General features: G+C 30.9%; 4 long non-coding RNA genes across 4 annotated transcripts; 1 reads left to right on the top strand and 3 right to left on the bottom strand.

Annotated features, from left to right (window-relative positions):
* Nucleotides 1–362: 362 nt before the first annotated feature.
* On the bottom strand, nucleotides 363–1,203 carry LOC125065387. The gene is made up of 2 exons (XR_007119618.1): nucleotides 1,113–1,203; nucleotides 363–528 (listed from the first exon to the last, which is right to left on the bottom strand). It is a non-coding gene; the product is annotated as an uncharacterized LOC125065387 (long non-coding RNA).
* A 3,313-nt stretch (nucleotides 1,204–4,516) lies between these two features.
* On the bottom strand, nucleotides 4,517–5,810 carry LOC125065376. Its single transcript, XR_007119617.1, has 2 exons — nucleotides 5,502–5,810; nucleotides 4,517–4,704 (listed from the first exon to the last, which is right to left on the bottom strand). It is a non-coding gene; the product is annotated as an uncharacterized LOC125065376 (long non-coding RNA).
* An 894-nt stretch (nucleotides 5,811–6,704) lies between these two features.
* LOC125065324 lies at nucleotides 6,705–7,821 on the top strand. Its single transcript, XR_007119614.1, has 2 exons — nucleotides 6,705–6,801; nucleotides 7,651–7,821. It is a non-coding gene; the product is annotated as an uncharacterized LOC125065324 (long non-coding RNA).
* A 2,168-nt stretch (nucleotides 7,822–9,989) lies between these two features.
* LOC125065321 lies at nucleotides 9,990–10,750 on the bottom strand. Its single transcript, XR_007119613.1, has 2 exons — nucleotides 10,651–10,750; nucleotides 9,990–10,242 (listed from the first exon to the last, which is right to left on the bottom strand). It is a non-coding gene; the product is annotated as an uncharacterized LOC125065321 (long non-coding RNA).
* Nucleotides 10,751–11,443: the final 693 nt, after the last annotated feature.

Here is an 11,443-nt window from a genome sequence, read left to right as displayed (position 1 = left end):
CAATTGTTAAATTTGTTTACAACACTAATGTCAGTTTATATTTAAAAGCCGATTGCATTGCTTAACTTGTATGTTATTAAATAAGGAGGAATATGGTTATGCCAGCAGAGACATTGTCATTGGCTTTTAATTTATCGTGCCAATGAGGATAGAAGGGTTGGAATAGCTGTATACAAGAATATTAAGTCCGATTAACATCATTTAGAAATAAAAAAAAATGAATCAAATTAAATCGCAAATAATTTTTATTTATACATCACATTTCAGAACAGTTTAATTAACTTTACATAGACTATGTTTCGAAACATGTAAAATCAAAAACAATTATAATAGGGAATCACTTTCGACAGCAAACAATGAAATGAAATGAAAGGAGTTTTATTAATATTATTTGGTACTGCTTGTTCTATCCTACTAATCTTGACACAGCTTGGCAGTAGCATTGTGAGTTGTGGCACATCGAATACGCAGAGTAGGGACATATTCTTCTGCAAGCTTGAATACAATTTTCAGCCACAACACAAAATTCTGCCGAAAAATATAAGTATTCATTAAAATTGCACAAAATAAAGAAAGAAAAATAACACGTCAGTGGCAAGGAAGAAACACCACGGCGCCGCAATGTTTTTTTTTTTGGAAATGAGTTTTAAAGTAAAAACATTAAACCTAATTTTCAAAGTAACATCTCTCAATCTTCTGGTTTGAATGTTTGTCAATCGATCGTGGAAAAACGAGTGAACAGACTTGGCTGAAACTTGGAATGCAGATAGCTTATACTGTGACTTAACACGTAGGTAAACCAACACCTGACTTTCCATTAAAATAAATTACATAATCTAATATGAACGAGGTGTAAGTGTAGCATATATTAATTGATGATTACACGATTTGAATACTGCACTCTGAATAGATTTGTCTGGGTGGGTATCACCCACAATGTGTTACAGATTGAAGGGTGAGTGAGCCAGTGTAACTTTAGACACAACGGACATAACATCTTAGTTCCTAAGTTTCATGGCACTTTGGTGATATGAGGTATGACCACTTACCATCAGGTGGTCCATTTAGGTATTAGTCTACTTACGTATTGTAAATAAAAAACCGGCTCTCACCTGCAAGAGTGATGCCGCACACCGATAAGACGGCGAACATAATTACAATCCATGTTGACAAATTAACCGAACACTTCATTGCTGCAGCAATATTCATTCACTGAGAACATTTTCTGATATTTATAATATTTAATTGCTTGTAATTACGTGTAATACGAAAAAATATTTTTTACGCTTCACGCTGTGAAAATTTACTTATTATTTTTTGTGTCAAGTGTGAGCGAATGATTTTACATAATAGCTAAAATTTAATACTTAATTTTGAATTTTTATTGTTTAAATTATGAAGGTATACATTTTTTTTTAATTCGGTGGTACTTCAGACCCAAGGAACTATAGATCTCTCTCTGTAACTTAAGCAAGATCTTTCAAAAGTAATACTGAATAAAATTTTTTGATAGCAAAAATTGTAATACTCACGAAACAATCTAAATTTGGATATAAGAGGTCAGTTGACACTTGAAAAAAAATATTGTTGAAACCTCAAAGGATTCATTGGATACTTTAGGGGTATTTTGTGACATATCAAAAATCTTTGATTGTATCCAACATTAAATTCTGGCCGCAAAGCAGTAGTATTAAATAAGCTAATATATAAACTAAGTGGTATTAAATTAACTATCTGGTTTCATAACTAAGTAATCGAATTCAGAGGGAACATGTAAATAGGAAGAGTTCTACAGAGGCTCTAGTAATTGGGATCCCCTACGGATCTACTTTTGCGTTAATTATTTTCCTCATTTAAATAAATGACTCGCCAAGTAAAAAATACGAGATTGTATTATTTCCGAGATGTTTTTATTTATTTTTTAATGACAACTCTTTAATTTTTTCCATAAAATTACGTCAATTAACATAAGAGTCATCTCTTGTTAACAATGTTCGCTCTGTTAAAGTACCTTGTATTTATGTCGATAATTTAGTTTTAAATAACAAAAATCTGAATGTATTAAATTCACTATTAAGGTATTCGTTTTTTTACAATTATTAGACATTTTTAACATTATTTAATAAGAAAGATTTTTCATTAACAGAGCTTGTACTTTGGATTGAAATTTATATGAATATAATAATATTTTTGCATTACAAATAATCAAATATTAAAATAATTATATTGACAATAGATTTTTATTTTTGTTACAAATCACATTAAACACGGAACACAATTTCGGCCCAAACAGCAAATATATGGCGTTATGTCGTTGAGCTTTAGTTTTTTAGTTAATTGCAATTTGTTTTGATGAAAACTCGACTTTCATGAATCAATAATACTCATATATGATGTCGCCGAAAACCGAGCTTCTGTGCCACGAGGATAGACATATTTTAGGTTTCTTCGCACTCTGTCCTGAATGGCAATAATAGTTTTCAACAATTTTGCGATTTTTGACGTAGGGACACTGTTTCGTCGACCAGCACTGTGCAACACAGCCACGAACTTTGTAAATTGGCCGCTGTGCATACAACGTTACGCAAAATAGAGCCCTGATTTTAAACAATTCCTACGCATTATTGAAGCGTTTAATGTTCCGTTGTGACATGACAAGAATTCAATTCAATTCTAAGTTTAACGATTCTAGTTGTACCAATATTAAGACTAAATAAGTATTCTTGTCAAATTTAACAGCTATTGCTTTAACTGGGTATGTTTCATGCTGATTCAACGTACCTTTTGAAAAACCCTTCGTACAATCTTGGACGATTACCTATCCTGGGAAATTTATATTGGTAAGTTTTGCGAAAAGATTCGCCATACGCCATTCGCCTACTTGAATAAAGTATTTTTTGATTTTGGGAATAAAATGATAGACTCTAGCCCGTTTCGATAAATAAATAGTTACATGTAATATAATCGCACTGGATGTCATTCGCCGGTTCTTTCCATGTTTCTATGGTCTGGAGCGATCTGCTAAATTCCAATAATTTAGTTCATAACACAAACGAACTGCTCAATATAATAACTAAACATATTTCGCCTGTGTTATGCTAATCTACCATTTTATTTGGTAATAAAACTACTGAACCAGTATTTTATATTATGTTATTTTATTAGTCTCCGTTTTTACATATATTATAATGTATTTATAAAAAAATAATATTTTATGTAAGCATCTTCAAAAATAATGAAACAAACAAATAAATTATAAAGCTTACTTGTAATTCTCTAATATTAGCATTATTTCGACTGATGTTACAAAACTCTACTACAAGCATAATCGTACATATATTTTTATAATTCTCCGTTGTCAACTAAGTAACTCAAAAAAAAACATATTTACATTTCTGTCCAAATAAGAGTGTAATGTAGTCAGGGTTGACGTGTGTATCTTTCTTAATTCCACCGTAACTTCTAAATGCGTGAACATGCTTAGAAGCATAAATCTTTAGAATCCTTGCATCATCCCGAGTGTCTGTAAATTCAGACATTCATTCATACATTCAGGGCCGACTACACTGCCCTGCACTGCATTTGTTTTTTCATGCTAAAAAAATATGTTTTTCTAAATACATTATACCTTTTAGAAAATTATTGACAATTAAAAAAATATAAAATCTCTATGGCTAAGGCAATGGATTTTGAGTTGCAATAGTCTTTGTTACGTTTAAAAAATAGAATTCATTGAATAATACATTAGTAACATAATAACCCTGCCAGGGTCGTTATACGTCACAGGGAAACCTCTCGAAATTGTTGGTGGCTATACCTGGGTCAAATACAGCTCTGTATGAAAAACGGTTACAGTTGGCTGAAGACGACACCAGTAATGGTAATAATGACGGAGAAACGGACTAAGGGTTTGCCTGATGATAAATTATCACTCATAGAGTACGTTGCCTTGGATAGGACATGAAAATTCTCAAAAAGAAAATCATGAACTCATTAACAATAATACAGAAATACAGTTAAACTCCAACTAAATTTCATACTATGACCTTGATCAGATAAAAAATAACTGTCATGTTCTTAAAAGTACTGCAGTCGGAATAGTGAACTACAATTGGAAATGTATTACCTGCTAAAGACATATTGTGATCATGAGAATTGTTATTGGTATGAAACCTAAAATACTATCTTCATTATTTAATATTTTCTGGTTAAAGTTTTTAGGTTACAATGTATAAAAATGGAATTATATTACAATTTATTTTATTTTCTAGATTTCCATAATTACATATTTGAGAACATATAGTGATTTATATTTTCTTCAATTAAGTACAAATTCAACTAACAATACCAAAACATCTCTGCCTTCGACCTCTTCAAATTAGCTTAGTATAAATAATATAACTACAAGTGCTCGTACAAAATAAAATACATTCGGAAGAATCCAATTATATATCACTCGATATATAATTGTATTCTTTACAAAAAAAAAAAAAACAAATAAAACCAAAAAGTATTAATGAAAAAATTTTTTAATTAAATAGTAGATAAATTATCAATAACACCTCTGTGGAATTGTTTCTGTTTCTGTTCTACTGGATCTTACTTGACAGGAGCATTGAGAATTATAGCACAACGCATCTATATAGTAAAAGCAAGCACGTGCGCATGATTCTGAGCAGTCATACTTCGAGTAACAATATTTAGCTGAGAAATAAACATAAATTAATATTAATAAATAAATTAAATAGTCATAAAATGGTAGGGCATTGTTGAAGTCTGGGTACGTACCGCCCAGTCGTCACATATTCAAGCAAATAGCAATTGTTTTACTAAAAAAAATGATTATAAAGGTTAACTACGTGCATAAGAGACGTATATCTTAGTTCCCAAGGTTGGTGGTAGATTGGCGATGTAAGAAATGGTTAATATTTCTCAAAGTGTAAATGCCAATGTATACGAGCGGTGATAACCACTTACTCTAAAGTGACCCATTTGCCAAACTTAAAATCTATTTTAAATTAAAACAAGACAGACAGACACGAAGACAGAAGATTAATATGATAATGAATCAGACTATATATATATATATACAATAAGAATATAAATAATAGATATAAGATTAAGTTCTGGAGGCTAAGTCCTGCACCTGAAATCCCGTGAAGACCAAAATGTTTTGTGACTATATTAATTTCTAAGGCAAATCAGCTAGCTGGAATTATTTGGCATTGGAATAATCTACTTTCAAAATGACTGAATGATCAACAACGCCGAAATCCCTAGGATAAATGAGATTAAATTTACAAAGGAACTGAAAATTAGGAATTCGAATGGAACATATGTAGGTAAACACTAAGAATTTTTTTTTCATAAATGTGGGAGGTGTTGTTCAGAAAACATGTTATAGAAATTAATCATTTCTGATGTTAGATATTAGAAAATCATCTTCAATGGGATATCCATCAGGTACACTATTATTTAATTATTATATTATATGAAGTCACCTGTAGCAGTGTTGACCAACACCGACAAGGCGGCGGCCATGATTAGGACCCAGGTTGACAAATTCGACGTTAGCTTCATTGCTGTAGCAACCTTCAGGTAACTTACCTTCACAGAACGGAAAAACCTGATATTTATAGTATTTCATTGTTTCAAATTAACTACGAATAACAAAAAATCATGAATACGCTTCGTGCTTTAACAGCCATTTACAGTAATTGTTTCATTTGATATTCATGCCAAGCGTGAATTTGACACCTTATTTCATTCGAGAATATTCTAGTCGAAATTATGAGTACTCCTTCCTGAAAGGCCGGTGCTGCAGATATCCATGGACGGTGGTAGTCACTTTTCATCAGGTGAGCCTCCTCCTCGTTTGCCACCTATAACATAAAAAAAGAGTAATCAAGGTAAGTAGATAAAAATTGTGTATCGTGAACAAAATTAATCTTCAAGAACAACAACGAAATATTTAATGTCCTTAAATGCTTTTAATGAATTTAAAGAAAAAATGTCATGAGAAATGGTGTACTTAACGAATAAAATCTAAATAATAATACTACTAATAAACTAAAATTATTGAAATATGATTAATAATCCATTTTAACTTAACATTTTTTTACCTTTGATTTTTTTCGTAGGGTTGCCTGAAAGAGATTGATTTTAGCGATAAGGCTGCCTCTTGTGCATCTTTCTTGAATGTGATGATGTGGGAGAATGTGGGAGAATGTGGTATGTTATATTGGTGTATAATAAAAAGTATTTTGATTTGCTTTTTTGATCATTTTCCTAATATACTACAAAATAATAACAATCTCCTATGCAACTTTTATTTGAAATTAGCCTCTTTGACCGAAATTTGATTATGAGGAGATAATTATAATCTAAATGACCACAAATGTCATTGATATATCAATTGTGCAGTTGTGGCCATTTTATTGAATATAATATTTAAAAGTAATGCGTAAGATTTGTTATCGTTGTAACAAATTGAAATAATAGATGGATAAATAGTAAAACACGTAATTTTAATTATTTTCATTATTAAAACAATAATTGAGTGATTGTTAAAATGTTTAATATTATATTATTGTATTTTAATAATGCATATAATTCAATTATGTCGTGGGCATTTCATAGAATTAGAGAATTTTCCACGGCAGAAATAAAACATATATATTCGGAGATATGTACCGAGATATTCAAATCAAGTAGCACCTCAACTCAGAATGAAGTTCGTACTGGCTATACTCTTTGTTGTAATTGCAAGCTTCGGCGTGAGTGTCTGGGGTCAAAGTAATTGTAAGAAACAACTTGTTTTTTTTTTTGTTCACAAAGTTTTTTTTTTTTTTTAAACCACTACGATGGCCGGTCAAGCGTGGAGTGGCTGCGTTATTGATTTAATGTAACACATCCGTTGCCCCTTCCAAACTGTACCTTGCTCTGCAGAGCTCTCTTTAAGGGGCGAAGATGATCTCGCCCCCACTAGCACTGTATTAATAAATATATAACAGCCAGAATGGAATTTATAAAAACTTTTATATATTTTATATCGACCGCCAAACAGCAATACTTAGTATTATTGTAGTGAAGGGTCAGTGAACCAATGCGACATCAGGTACAAGGAACATAACTTCTTAGCTCCCAAAGTTGGGCGCGCATTGATGTCTATGTAAGAAATTATTTCTTTTATTACAGTGGCAATACCCATAGGCAGTGGCCACCACTTACCATTATGTGGCCCAATTGCAAGTCTGCTCTCCTAAATCAATTAAAAAAAAATTACTACCAAACAATGAGAAGCGGGTCCCTATGGTACAATACCTGTGACTTATGATATACATGAAGCTATACATGATATGATATTTTGCTTGTATACATTTTTTTTTGAGATTGTTACTACATTAGCTTATTGAATTTACCGCTTAACATACCTATAATACCTTGAATGGCTTAATTACTATTTAAATGGTGAATGGACCAGTGTAATTTTACATACTGTGGCTAACGGCACATTAAAGGTATAAAAAGTGACATATATTTCTTACAGTCCCAAGATGTATAAAACTGGTGACTAATCATTCGGTTTGCCTCCCTGAAACCCCTAAAATTATTCTCCCTATTGATATATCATATTGTTTTTTTTTACAGATTGTGATTTCAACGAAGACTGCATATCGCCTTGCAACAATGGCTGTATAGTTAACACATCGCCGATTTGTTATAAGAAAACTTGTTACTGTGCACTACCATGAAGTTTCAAACGCAAATAATCAAACATTTGGATCGTAATTTTCTACCAATAAAATCAATATCAATGTCGATTATTTTATTAATTATTGAATAAATTTAATTATGCAGTGAAAATATTTTCATTTCAAAAAAACTTAACCCTAAAATGTATTTAATAATTAAGACGGCACTGTTAATGTTTATACAACTGCCCTTTGTTACAACGCGTACATCATAATCGATTAATGTGAAATGAACATTTACTTTTAAACGTAATTTAAAAAATATTTTTATAAAAAAAACAACCTCATAAAATAATATGTATAATTTAAATATAGGAATATTCAAAATAAATTATTTTTATAACAGTGTAGAGCTTCAGGTTCGCTTGTTTATTCGTGATATTTTCAAAGCATTCTAAAAAGTGAATCAAATCTTTGTAATATTTTTGAAAGCTTAATGATTGAAAGGAATCAATTCAAACAAACCGATACTATTCCAGGAGTTTTAGGGGCTCTCTTTTGGGGCCACACTTTTTCGTTGTATTTGTTACCGATGATTTATTTTAGGGCGCCTATTCTACTCATGCTACTAAGAAATCTATAAATAGTATAAAACAAGGTTTAAATTGTAAAACACTCAATGATTTTTTACTAAAAGAAAGAGCGATAAACTATGAAGGTTTGTATGTCTAATTTGTAGAGAATGGCTGAACAATGAAATTGTTAAACTGTTATTGTACGCTTACATGCCAAACGCTCGCTAGGTCTAGATCTAGACACCAGCATCAAAACAATGTAAACTTATAATAACTTTTATTATCTTCTGAAAATTAATAAAAAAAAATATTGTTTGTGAGCTATTGTCTCCAATTCATTATTAAAACCCATATAGATTTATATGTTAGTTAGTTTACTTTAGGCATTAATTTTAGCTTTAAACTATACTATTCTTTCTCTTTTAAACTAAAATATTCGAAAGCATACACTAGAAAATATCACCAATTCCAAATTACACGTAACCAACGCATAGTTCGCTGTGAAAGAGTTAGTCGGATCTTTTGATCTGATGTAAACTGTTATCAATATAATTACGACTCGAACTAATTTTCATATTATGACATAATCGAATTTTAATACATTGCAGCCTTGCGAAGCCAGGGTTGCTTGTATATGAATGTTTGTAAATGTGTTCAAAATTTTTATTATTTTCATTCACCAATACTTACACTAATCTAAATATTTCTGTCGGTCAACAACATTCTAAAAATTTTTACTAACACGAAAAACTTAAATGTAATATTAACAATGACCAGTAGCCGCATTTTAATTTTTAATTAATAATAATTCGACCTTGCTAACAAACATATAAGATACTTTAATTCGAAAGATAGCAAAAGCAGGCTCAACTTGACGATACATTGTCACTACTACAGTTAAAAGAAAAGCATCAATGAATTATAACTTTGACAACGTAAGTGAACGTAAAATAAGAACGTTTCATATAATAACATTAAACACGTGTCAAATGACACGTGTCTGTAATGCTTCGTTTTTTTTTTTTAATTTAATGTTTTGTAATACTTACTTTATAAAAAATATTATTTGTCAAGATGGTTTAATGTACTTTAAGATAGTACATACATACACGTACTGCAAGTTTATATTATTATATTTGCATTTATTAATTCCATCGTATTTTTTTTATCTAAAATTTTGTTATAATGTGATTAACAGATGCTTGGTTTTAATGCTCATGTTATATGTAGCCGAGTGCTTAGTTCTATTAATACAACTAACATTAATAATAATCAGCTTAAATTTGATAATCAACTAATATTTTGAAATCAAAATGAGTAAAATATAAAATGGCCCCAATTTATCGTAAACGATAAACATCAGACTCTCAGTAGCATTATTTTTTACATTAGCAGCCTGTAAATTTTCCACTGCTGGGCTAAGGCCTCCTCTTCCTTTGAGCAGAAGGTTTTGGAGCATATTCCACCACGCTGCTCCAATGCGGGTTGGTGGAATACACATATGGCAGAATTTTGTTGAAATTAAAGACATGCAGGTCAAGATGTTTTCCTTCACCGCCGAGCACGAGATGAATTATAAACACAAATTAAGCACATGAAAACTCAGTGGTGCCTGCCTGGGTTTGAACCCGAAATCATTGGTTAAGATGCACGCGTTCTAACCACTGGGCCATCTCGGCTAAAAGTTTAATTATGAGTACAAAAAATATAAAAATCGGTATGTTATAAATAAATTGTTTTAATTATTTTTTTAAATTAAACTTATGTTCAATCTTCCCAAGTTTTCCCACATCTAGATTTTGTTTGTGAATTCATTCTTCGGTGGGGAGGATAAGGATTATTGGCAACTGCTAGCAACGGCGTCTTCTCACAGATACAATTATTTCTAACACATTGTCCTGATGTCTCCGTGTGCTTCATCCACGAACAAAGTACAGTGCATTCCGCGTTGTCTTTGCAAGAAATTTCAGGCCCTGAAATGTTATTTGATTGAATAAGAAATTCACGGAAAGAGTACTAATCACTTACTTTGTATAATTTATACATTTTTTTTTTAATATCAGCTTCAATAAACGAAAAGGACATTTTTCTTTCATATTTTACCAAAAGTAATTGTTTCGAAATAATATGTTCTTATATGGTTATATAATTATAATTGGAAATGTTAGATTAATGTTATAAAAACATTAGCATAACATACAACCTCCATCATCACCGCCCATAGACAATGTCGCTGTAAGAAATATTAACCATTCCTTACATCGTCAATGTGCTAACCACCTTGGGATCAAAGGTGTCATGTCCTGTCCTCGTGTTACAAAGCCCTAACACCAAGTAAAAGTAACCCATTCCCAGGTGTAGATATATGTAAACCAGCTTACCTTGACTATCATAACCTGGATACGCGTGTAAGCCACTAGCACAGAGGAACACAAGTAAGCAAATCGCTGCATACACCATTGTTATCATTAATTGCAAGCCATTATTTTTAATTGAGAAAACTGAGTATTTATACTAAGATTCGTAACACATTAAACGTATGGCTAATTGTGAAAAATGTATTATTTCCACAAATTGGATACACTGCATAATAATTATTTATTTTAAATACAATTAATATGAAAATATATTACGTACTTTTTATAGGTATATGCTAGCTGTCGCCTGCGACTTCGATCGCGTTTCAGGGGTTGTCAGGTGTTTGGCGTGAAAAGTAGTCCTTGAATTTCAATCTGGGTTCGTACTAAATTACAATAAATTCGATTCAGTGGTTTGGCGTGAAAAAGCAATAGACAGACAGAGTTACTTTCGCATTAACAATATTAATATAAGTCATTTAAATATATTATATAAAAAAATCTTAAGTCTTTCGTTGTCTTTGTTTGTTGTGTGGTAGTGTCTTCTTAGGGAATCGGTAATAATCAGAACATTTTATATATACAATCGTAGATCGTACTTTTTATTTCATAATAAGACAATAACAATTAAAACGAATATAACAATTATTAATCTTATGAGTACTGCTTGCAAAAGATAAAAAAATTCAAAACAGAAAAATTTAAATAAATATTATAATTTTAAACATATGTTTGTATATGTTGATATTATGATCTACAAGTGTGTCAAATTGTATTAAAAATAAATGTATTACATTTTAAAACCGACTGTGAAGTA

The sequence above is a fragment of the Vanessa atalanta genome, chromosome 7, assembly GCF_905147765.1.
Source record: "Vanessa atalanta chromosome 7, ilVanAtal1.2, whole genome shotgun sequence".
In the NCBI taxonomy this organism is placed as follows: domain Eukaryota; kingdom Metazoa; phylum Arthropoda; class Insecta; order Lepidoptera; family Nymphalidae; genus Vanessa; species Vanessa atalanta.
The sequence above is the reverse complement of the archived record's forward strand: the minus strand, read 5'-3'. Positions and strand labels throughout refer to the sequence as shown.